Here is an 11630-nt window from a genome sequence, read left to right on the forward strand (position 1 = left end):
CTAATTTTTTAATGAGTATGATTTTTTACTAATTTTCGAAGTGGACACATCTTGAAAAATAGAAATTTGAGCGTGCTCCCCCCAAAAATCTTTGATAAATGATCAAAAATCAAAACTATTTTTTTTAAATTGTGTATAATGGAGTCTAGTTTCTAAAATATAAGTTTCTTCAAAATTTGATAAACGTGTAAAAAAATATACCCAAAATAATGCATGTTGGTTTTTGAAAAAAAATGGACACACTAACAAAATAAATTATGAATGAAAGCCTTAATGAAATTAAAATGCGAAAAAAATTACATGCTTGGATAGCTAAGAGAGAGATTGAGGTTGCTATGGTGTTTTTTTTTAGTTTCATTGAAACACATGCAAACCTGATGGAGAGCATGACCAAAAATATGTGAAATTTTTTAATCTTCTGATAAAAACACATCTCAGGCCTGAAATGGTCATGGGTTGGATGCCCAAGTAAAATCCAACCCAAAGGGTTGGTGGTTTCCAATCCAAACTATTTGGCGAGCGCCAAATATGGCGCTCGCGAAATGAAAAATTTTAAATTTTCACATTTGGCGCTTGCCAAATGTGAAAAGTCATTTTTTTGCATTTGGTGAGTGCCATATTTGGCGCACACCAAATGTTTTGCATTGTCCAAAGTGAAAGTTTTTTGAGTGTGTATATTTTCCAATCTAGGCACAATTTATATCCACCCTCAAAGGAGAATATATACATGAAATATAACATTTAAGTATAAGTGTCACATTTCAAAGTCACATTTCAATATATCTTTTTTCTTTCTTATACTTTAAGTTATATTTCATGTATATATTGGCAAGATGTTTGAGAGTGGTTTCAGCTCTATAGGACTTATAATATAGATTCTAGTTTTAAGAGGATCATATAAAATTTCAGACTTAGTCAAATTTCAGTAATCAACATGTTCCTAATAGCATTCTTCAGCTATGTATCTCACTCTTTTTATCGTCCCCAAACTCTAGACCTATCTCTATCCCTCTCTTGTCTCTCTCACTTCTCTCTCCCCTCTCTAGGTAGACCCAACTTCTCTACCTTTCATTCCTTCCTTAACCCCATATATATCCTTGACTCCCTCCCTCTCTCTTCTCTCTCATTCTCTTATTATTTCACTCCCCTCCCTCTCCATTCTCTTGGTCACTACCTATCCCTTCTATCTTCTCTCTCCCCATATCTAGGTCTCTTCCTCCCTCCCTATTCACCTCACTATGTCTCCCTCCCTATTTTATTACCCACCTCTCTCCCCCCTTTAGGTATCTCACCTAATTAATTATCTACCCTCTAGTTCTCTCCCCCCATCTCCATATTTCTCTCCCTCTCCCTTACCCCTATCCATTTATGAAATCTCTCCCTCTATTATCTCTCTCCAAAACTATCTATCTCCTCATTCCTTAGGTCTCTAAATCCCTTCATGTCTACCTCTCCATCCATCCCCTCTTAGTCATCTCTTTTCTATTCTATCTATTCCCTCTCTCCATTTTCTAGGTTGTCACCTCTCCCTCCTACTCTCTCTACCTCCCTCTCTCAAATTTCTAGGTTTCTCCCTCATTCCCTCTCCACCTCTATACTTATCCATTAATGTCTCATTAGGAACCTATCTTTAATCCCCTCTATCTATCTCTCCTCTATCTCTCCCATCTAGGTATTTAATCTCTCTCTAATGCTCTACATATCTCATCTCTCTATTTATCCCCTCTCTAGTTCTCTCCATTCCTCTCCACCTCTCTCTCTCTCCATCACCCCTTACCCATCTCCATTTATGAACTCTCTCCTTCTCTTATCTCTCTCATCACCTCTTTATCTACCAAAAAATCTAGATCTATTACTCCCCCTTTTTATCTATATTTTTTATCTCTCCCCTCTCTAGGTCTCTCCTATACTCTCTCCCTCTCTCTCTCACCTTCCCTCCTTATCTCCATATCTATCCTTCCCTCCCTCCATCTCTCCTCTTCTTATTGTTTCTATCCACTCTCTCTGTGTTCTCTTTATTAATACCTCTCCCTCCTAACCTCTCTTTCCATACTAATTTTTCTCCTTCCCTCCATCTTTACATATCTACATCTCCCTCTTTTCCTCTTAATCCCTCTGTATCTCCTTCACCTCTATATTTCCACCCTAGGTCTCTCATTTCTCTCTTCCTAGGCTCTAGATTTCTCACCTCTATATCTCTCTCCTCTAATTATTCCATTTCCACCTCCTTACCCCTCTTTCTCTCTTTGTGCACTTATCTCTCATATTTTATTCTCTCTCTCCCTCACCTATCTACTCTTCCCTCTCTAGGTCTATCAGCCACTCCCTACCCACATCTCCCTTTCTTCGTAGATCTCTCTTTCTCTTTATTCTTCCCTCTCCCCTCTTTTTTCTCCCTCCCACGTATAGGATTTAGATAATAGGTTGTAGGATATAAGGTTTATGGTATGGGGTACAAGATTGATGGAACATTGTTTAGGGTAGATAGGGTTGAGGGTAGTGGTCGTATTGATACTCAGGACACCATATGACCCCTTATGACACCATCTCACCCCTTATGACACCATATGACCCCTTAGGACACCATATGACCCCTAACAACACCATATCATGTCCTAAGGGGTCATATGGCATCGTTAAGGGTCATATGGTGTCCTAAGGGGTTATATGGTATCGTTAGGGGTAATATGGTGTCATATGGTATTCTATGACTCCTTAGGACACCATATGACACCTAAGGACACCAAATGGTATCCTAAGAGGTCATGTGGTGTCCTAATGGGAAATATGGTCTTCTATGATCCCTTAGGACACCATTTGACCCCTAATGACATCATATGGTATCTTAAAGGGTCATATGGTGTTTTATGACCCCTTAGAACACCATATGACCCCTAACAGAATCATATGGTGTCCAAAGGGATCATATGGTTTCCTAAGGGGTCATATGATGTTCTAAGGGGTCATATAGTATTCTATGACCCCTTAGGACATCATATGACCCCTAATGACACCATATGGTGTCCTAAGGGGTCATATGGTATCGTTAGAGGTTATATGGAGTCCTATGGGATCATATGGTGTTCTATAAGCCCTTAGGACACCATATGACCCCTAACAACACCAAATGGTGTCCTACAGGGTCACATGGTTTCCTATGATCCCTAACATCACCATATGGTGTCCTAAGGGATCATATGATTTCCTAAGGGGTCATATGGTGTCCCAAGGTGTTATATGACCCCTTAGGACACCATATGAGCCCACACAACACCATATAATCCCTAATGATGCCATATGGTGTCCTAAGGGGTCATATGGTGTTCTATGACCCCTTAAGACACCATATGACCCCTAATGACAACATATGGTGTCCTAAGGGGTCATATGATGTTCTATGACCCCTTAGGACACCATATGAGCCCTCAGGACACCATATGACCCCTAAAAACACCATATGGTTTCCTAAGGGGTCATATGGTGTTGTATATCCTCTTAGGACACCATATGACCCCATACGACACCATATGACCCCTCACGACACCATATGGTATCCTAAGGGGTCATATGGTGTCCTAAGGGGTCATATGGTGTCCTAATGGGTCATAGAACACTATATGACATCTTAGGACACCATATGACCCCTAATGACATTAGATGGCCCTTAACGACATCATATGGTATCGTTAGGGGTCATATGGTGTCCTACGGGGTCATAGAGCACCATATGACCTCTAACGACACCATATGACCCCTTAGGACACCATATGACCCCTTAGGACACCATATGAACCCTTAAGATACCATATGACATGTCCTAAGGAGTTATATGGTGTGTCAAGGGGTCATAGAATACCATATGACCCCTAAGGACACCATATGACCCCTTAGGACACCATATGAACCCTTAAGATACCATATGACATGTCCTAAGGAGTTATATGGTGTGTCAAGGGGTCATAGAATACCATATGACCCTTAAGGACACCATATGACACCTTAGGACACCATATGGTTTCGTTAGGGGTCATATGGTGCCATAAGGAGTCATAGAACACAATATGACCCCTTAAGACACAATATGACCCCCAATGACACCATATGACCCCTCAGGATACCATATGGTGGTCTTATGGGTCATATGGTATTCCAAGAGGTCATAGAACACCATATGACCCCTTATAACACCATATAATGTCTAACAACACCATATGGTATCGTTAGGGGTCATATGGTGTCCTAAGGGGTCATATGGCATCCTAATGAGTCATAGAATACCATATGACCCCTTAGGACACCATATGACCCTTAAGACCACCCTATGGTGTCTTGAGGGGTCATATGGTGTCATTGGGGGTCATATAGTATCGTTAAGGGTCATATTGTGTCCTAAGGGGTCATATGGTGTTACATGACCCCTTAGGACACCAAATGACCCCTAACGACACCATATGGTGTCCTAAGGGGTCATATGGTGTCCTAAGGGGTCATATGGTGTTTTTAGGGGTCATGTGGTATTCTATGACCCCTTCACACACCATATGACTCCTTAGGACATGTAATACGGTGTCCTAAGGGGTCATATGGTATTCTATGACACCTTAGGACACCATATAATCCCTAATGTCACCATATGGTGTCCTAAGGGGTCATATGCTGTCCTAAGGGGCCATAAGGTGTCCTATGACCCCTTAGGACACCATATGACCCCTAATACCACTATATGGTGTCCTGAGGGGTCATATGGTGTCGTTAGGGGTCATATTATGTTCTAAGGGGTCATATGGTGTTATATGACCCCTTAGGACACCATATGACCCCTAACGACATCCTACTTTTTCTAGACATCGAGACAACAACAGCAGTGCTGAGGGCTCATCCCTCCTCACTAGAAATGTGCCTTTGGCTCTTAGTGCTTCCTTCTCATCCCCGCTTGTATGCAGGATGGGAGGCATGTTACGTATAGAATCTTTCTCTAATCCTATTGCGGGATGGGCCCCCTACCCCCCCTAAGCTATAGTTTGGTTGGTTCTAATGGCTTTCTCAACTTCATGGTGTCCTAAGGGGTCATATGATGCCCTTAGAGTTCATATAGTGTTCTATGACCCCTTGAGCCACCATATGACCCCTTAGGACATGTCATATTGTGTCCTAAGGGTTCATATGGTGTCCTAAGGGTTTATATGGTGTCTTAAGGGGCAATATAATTTCCTAAGGGGTCATATGGTGTCCTAAGGGGCCATAAGGTGTTATATGACCCCTTAGGACACCATATGACCCCTAATACCACCATATGGTGTCCTAAGGGGTCATATGGTGTTTTAGGGATAATATGGTATCGTTAGGGGTCATATTATGTTATAAGGGGTCATATGGCGTTCTATGACCCCTTAGGACACCATATGACCCCTAACGACACCATACGGTGTCCTAAGGGGTCATATGGTGCCCTTAGAGTTCATATGGTGTTCTATGACCCCTTGAGACACCATATGACCACTTAGGACATGTCATATGGTGTCCTAAGGGTTCATATGGTGTCCTAAGGGGTCATATGGTATTCTATGACCCCTTATGACACTATATGAACCCTAACATCACCATATGGTGTCCTAAGGGGTCATATGATTTCCTAAGGGGTCATTTTGTGTCCTAAGGGGTCATAGAATACCATATGGCTCCTTAGGACACCATATGACCCCTTGGGACACCATATGGTGTCGTGAAGGATCATATGGTGTCGTATGGGGTCATATGGTGTCCTAAGGGGACATAAAGCACCATATGACCCCTTAAGACACCATATGGCATTTTTAGGGGTCATATGATGTTTTGAGGGCTCATATAGTGTCCCAAGGGGTTATAGAACACAATATGACCCCTTAGGACACCATATGTTGTCATTAGGGATCATATGGTGTCCTAAGGGGTCATAGAGCACCATATGACCCCTTAAGACACTATATGGTGTATTTAGGGATTATATAGTGTTGTGTGGGGTCATATCATGTCCTAAGGGGTCCTAGAACACCATATGACCCCTTAGGACACCATTTGACCCCTAATGACACCATATGGTATCCTAAGGGGTCATATGGTGTCCTGAGGGGTCATATGGTGTTCTATAACCCCCTAGGACACCATATGACCCCTTTTAACAACGTAGTACATGACATGACTACTTGTGACACCATATGACCCCTTAAGACACAATATGGTGTTATTAGGGGTCATATGGTGTCTTTAGGGTTCATATGGTGTCCTAAGGGGTCATATGATATTCTATGACCTATTAGGGCACCATATGACCCCTTAGGACACCATATGACCCCTAAAAACACCATATGACCCCTTAGGACACCATATGACCCCTAATGACACCATATGGTGTTGGTAGAGGTCATATGTTGTCCGAAGGGGTCATATGGTGTCATAAGGGTGCGTTTGGTGTTTATGACCCCTAAGGACATCATATGACCCCTTAGGACACCATATGACCCCTTAGGACACCATATGACCCCTAACGACACCATATGGTGTCCTAAGGGGTCATATGGTGTTCTGTGACCCCCTAGGAGACCATATGACTCCTTTTAACATCCTAGTACATGACATGACCACTTGTGAAACCATATGGTCCCTCAAGACACAATATGGTGTTGTTAGGGGTCATATGAGGTCCTAAGGGGTCATATGGTGTCATTAGGGACCATATGATGTCCTAAGGGGTCATATGGTATTCTATGACCCATTAGGGCACCATATGACCCCTTAGGACACCATATGACCCCTAACGACACTATATGAGCCCTTAGGACACCATATGGACCCTATTGAGACCATATGGTGTCATAAGGGGTCATAGACCACCATATGACCCCTTAGGACACCATATCACCCCTTAGGACACAATATGACCACTAACGACACCATATGGTGTCCTAAGGGGTCATATGGTGTTCTATGACCCCCTAGGAGACCATATGACTCCTTTTAACATCCTAGTACATGACATGACCACTTGTGAAACCATATGACCCCTCAAGACACAATATGGTGTCGTTAGGGGTCATACGGTGTCCTAAGAGGTCATATGGTGTCATTAGGGATCATATGATGTCCTAAGGGGTCATATAGTATTCTATGACCTATTAGGGCACCATATGACCCCTTAGGACACCATATGACCCCTAATGACACTATATGAGCTCTTAGGACACCATATGGACCCTATTGAGACCATATGGTGTCATAAGGGGTCATAGACCACCATATGACCCCTTAGGACACTATATGGTGTCATTATGGGTCATATGGTGTCATATGGTGTCATTAGGGGTCATATGATGTCCTTAGGGGCCATAAAACACCAAATGACCCCTTAGGAAACCATATGACCCCTGAGGACACCATATGACCCCTTAGGATAACATATGGTGTCCTTAGGGCTCATATGTTATTCTAAGATATCATATGGTATCCTAAGAGGTCATAGAACACTATATGATTCCTTAGGACACCATATGTTATCAATAGGGGTTATATGGTGTCCTAAGGAGTGATATGGTGTCTTAAGGGGTCATATGATGTCCTTAGGGATCATAAGCACCAAATGCACCCTTAGGACACCATATGACCCCTAATGACACCAGGTCATATGGTGTCCTCAGGGGTCATATGGTGTTGTTAGGGGTCATATGGTGTCCTAAGGGGTCATGTGGTGTCATTAGGGATCATATGGTGTCCTAAGGGGTCATATGGTATTCTATGACCCACTAGGGCACCATATGACCCCTTAGGACACCATATGACCCCTAATGATACTATATGACCCCTTAGGACACCATATGACCCCTATTAACACCATATGGTGTGATAAGGGGTCATAGAACACTATATGACCCCTTAGGACACTATATGGTGTCATTATGGGTCATATGGTGTCATTAGGGGTCATATGATGTCATTAGGGGTCATATGATGTCCTTAGGGGCCATAAAACACCAAATGACCCCTTAGGAAACCATATGACCCCTTATAACACCATATAACCCCTTAGGACACCATATGGTGTTTTTAGGGCTCATAGGGCGTTCTAAGAGATCATATGGTATTCTAAGGGGTCATAGAACACCATATGACCTGCAACAACACTATATGACCCCTTCGCACACCATATGACTTGTAATGACCCTATGTTGTCCTAAGAGGTCATATGGTGTCCTCAGATAGATAGTAATGGTTTCCTAGGGGGTCATATGGCCCACCATGCTCATGCACATACCTAGATGGGTTATATAGAGATATAAGATACCTAGAGGGGGAGAGAGGCATGAGAGACCTAGATAGGGTGAGAGAGAGAGAGAGGGTTGAGATAGATGGAGGGGGATATAAAGAGGTTGGTAATGAGATATGGATGGAGATGGAGAGAGGTGGATAGGGAATGAGGGAGAAACCTAAAGAGGGGTAGAGAGGGTGTGATGGAAAGCAGATGATGTAGACGATAAAGAGAGAATAAGAATTAGTAAGGAAGGGAGAGAGAGATGGGGAGAAGGAGGGAGAGAGAGAGAGAGAGGGAGAGGGGAAGAAAAGAATGAAGATGCCTATAAATGGGAGAGAGGGATAAGAGGAGAGATGAAAGAATAAAGAGAGAGAAGAGTATGAGGGGATTGAGGGAGAGGTAGACATGGATGGACTACAAGACCTGGGGAAGGAGAAGATAGAGAGGTGGGGGGAAAAAGAGAAGAGGAAGAGAGAGTTAAAAAATAAATAGGGGTAAAGGGGGAGGGAGATAGAGGGGAAGAGAGAGGGAGTAGAGATGGAACAAATAGATAGGTGAGAGAACTATATTATGAAAGAGAGATGAAAAACTTAGATGAAAAGATAGAGGAATGAGATAGATAGAGGGGGGGAGAGAGAGGTAATTAATGAGACATGATGCAGAGGCAAATAGGTGGAGAAGAAGGAAGTGATAAATCTAGAGAGGGGAGAGAGAGTTGATGACCTAGAATGTAGAGAGAGAGAGAATAAAAGAGGAAGAGAGAATAAAAAAGTGGGGGAGTGAGATATATATGGGGGTATGTATGGATGGGGAGGTAAAGAGGGAGAGGGGAAGAAATGAAGGGAGACACCTAGAAAGGGGAGGGAGGGAGAAGATAAGTGATAGAAGAACAAAGAGAGGAGTAAGAGGGGATGGATGGAGAGGTAGACATGGAGGGAGGGAGAGACCTATGGAAGGAGGAGATAAAGAGGTTAGGGAAGGAAGAGAAAAGGAGGGAGTTAATAAAGGGATATGGTTAAGGAGGAGGGAGAGAGAGGTAGAGAGGGACAAAGAGAACTATAGAGGGGGCATATAGATAAGTGAGAGACTTAGATGGCTAGAGAGGAGTGAGATAGATAGAGGGGGATAAAGAGAGGTGGGTAACAAGACCTATATGCAAAGGTAGATAGGTGGAGAGGAAGGGAGGGAGAAACCTAGAGAGGGGGGAGAGGGTGGGATGGAGAGGTAATGACCTAGACAATGAAGATTGAGAATAAGAGAGGAAGAGAGAAGACAAGAGAGTGGGAGAGGGAGACAAAGAGGGAGAGAGGAAGAAAGGAAGGTAGAGACCTAGAGAGGGGAGGGAGGGAGAGTAGAAGAGATAGAAGAACAAAGAGATGAGTAAGAGGAGATGGATGGAGTGGTAAACATGGAGGAAGTGAGAGACCTAGAGAATGAGGAGATAGATAGGTTTGGAGAGAAAGAGAGAGAAGAGAGGAAGAGACTGCATAAATAGATAGAGGTAAGGAGAAGGGAGAGAAAGGTGGAGAAGGAGGGAGAGAACTAGAGGGTGGACAATTAGATAAGTGATAAACCTAGATGGGGAAAGAAAGGCAGGTAATAATATAGGGAGGGAGAGGCAGTGAGGTGAATAGGGAGGGAGGGACAACCCTACATATGGGGAGAGAGAGGATAAAAGGGATAGGTAGTGACCAAGAGAAACGAGTCAGAGGGGAGAGAAACAATAGAGAGAGAGAGAAGAGAGAGGGAGAGAGTCAAGGATAGAGAAGCGAGGGAGACAAGAGAGGGAAAGAGATAGGTCTAGAGTTTGGGGAAGATAAAGAGAGTGAGATACATAGCTAAAGAATGCTACTAGGAATAGGCTGATTACTGAAATTTGACTAAGTCTGAAATTTTATATGATCCTCTAAAAACTAGAATCTACCATTATAAGTCCTATAGAGCTATACTTAAATGTTTTATTTTATGTACATATTCTCCTTCGGGGGTGGATATAACTTGTGCCCAGATTAGAAAATCTACACACTCACAAAACCTTCACATTAGACAATGCAAAACATTTGGCGCTCCCCAAATGCAAACAAAATGACTTTTCACATTTGGCGAGGGCCAAATTTGGCGTGTGCCAAATGTGAAAATTCAAAAATTTGCATTTGGCGAGTGCCAAATGTGAAAATCAAAATTTTGCATTTGGTGAATGTCAAATAGGGCGAGTGCCATATTTGGTGCTCGCCAAATGGTTTGCTTGGGAGAATACCAACCCTTTGGGTTGGATTTTCCTTGGGCATCCAACCCATAGGTTTGGACAACCTTTTCATGCCAATGACGCATTTTTATGAAAAGATAAAAAGTGACACCTTTTTGGTACCACAACTTGGTGCACTTACCCTTCACTATTATTACAATATTCTAAAATTGATTTTATCTAATATTTTTGTAGCCTTATCTTTTCTTGATATTTTTTTCTATCTAGTAATTACTATAATTCTCTATGATATTCCCTTCTTTCATTCATTTTGCATGTCTTAATTTTCTTCATCCACACCCTCATTCATTTCCTTTCTCTTTTTGGGTCTTCTTTTTCTCTTTTCCTACTATTCCAAGTGTTTTGAGTCTTCACACTTACTTTTTTCCTTACTTCCTACCTATTTTATTGAAGTATATTTCAAAAATAGAGGCCTCATTAAATTAACTTTGGCTTATTTAGAAACAGTTCTTAGCCCCTTAACTAGAACAATTTTTATCCTTCTTTGAAAATCTTTTTGGGTAGCCATGGGGGATCTAAAATTATTTTCCTCTCAGTGGAATTAGATGAGGAAATTCATTCTATACTAGTGAAAATTCTAAGGATTTTATTGAAAGAAACCTAAAGGCTCTGAAACACATATCTATCGATAACCTCTTTGATTTTAGTATGTGTTTGAAATATAGTATCCAAGCGAGTTATGTGTAGGTAGAGTTAGTAAAGATGGTAGATCTATCCTTGATATAGGTGAGGAATGTACCCATTAATAATGGAGGCTTCTCAAGAACATACAATTTAGAAAGGAAATATTATATCTTTCTTATCTTTAAATACACTTATAGAGAAAAATATTAATTGTGGATGACACCAAAACATACTTATAAAGTGAAGTATTTATTTATGTGTCATGTTTATTTATTCCAATGCTTCGGAAAACCCTCTCTTTCTATAGCCATTTTTAAAATGAATTAGTTTCTCTCCCTTACTAAGGAAATCCTCAATAAATTCCTTATTTAGATCATTGTGACATCTCTTACGACCTTACACCCTTGAATTCTTACCTTATCACTTTCTTAGTCACTATGAACTCCATCCAACATATTT

Source organism: Cryptomeria japonica, chromosome 10, assembly GCF_030272615.1.
Source record: "Cryptomeria japonica chromosome 10, Sugi_1.0, whole genome shotgun sequence".
NCBI lineage: Eukaryota > Viridiplantae > Streptophyta > Pinopsida > Cupressales > Cupressaceae > Cryptomeria > Cryptomeria japonica.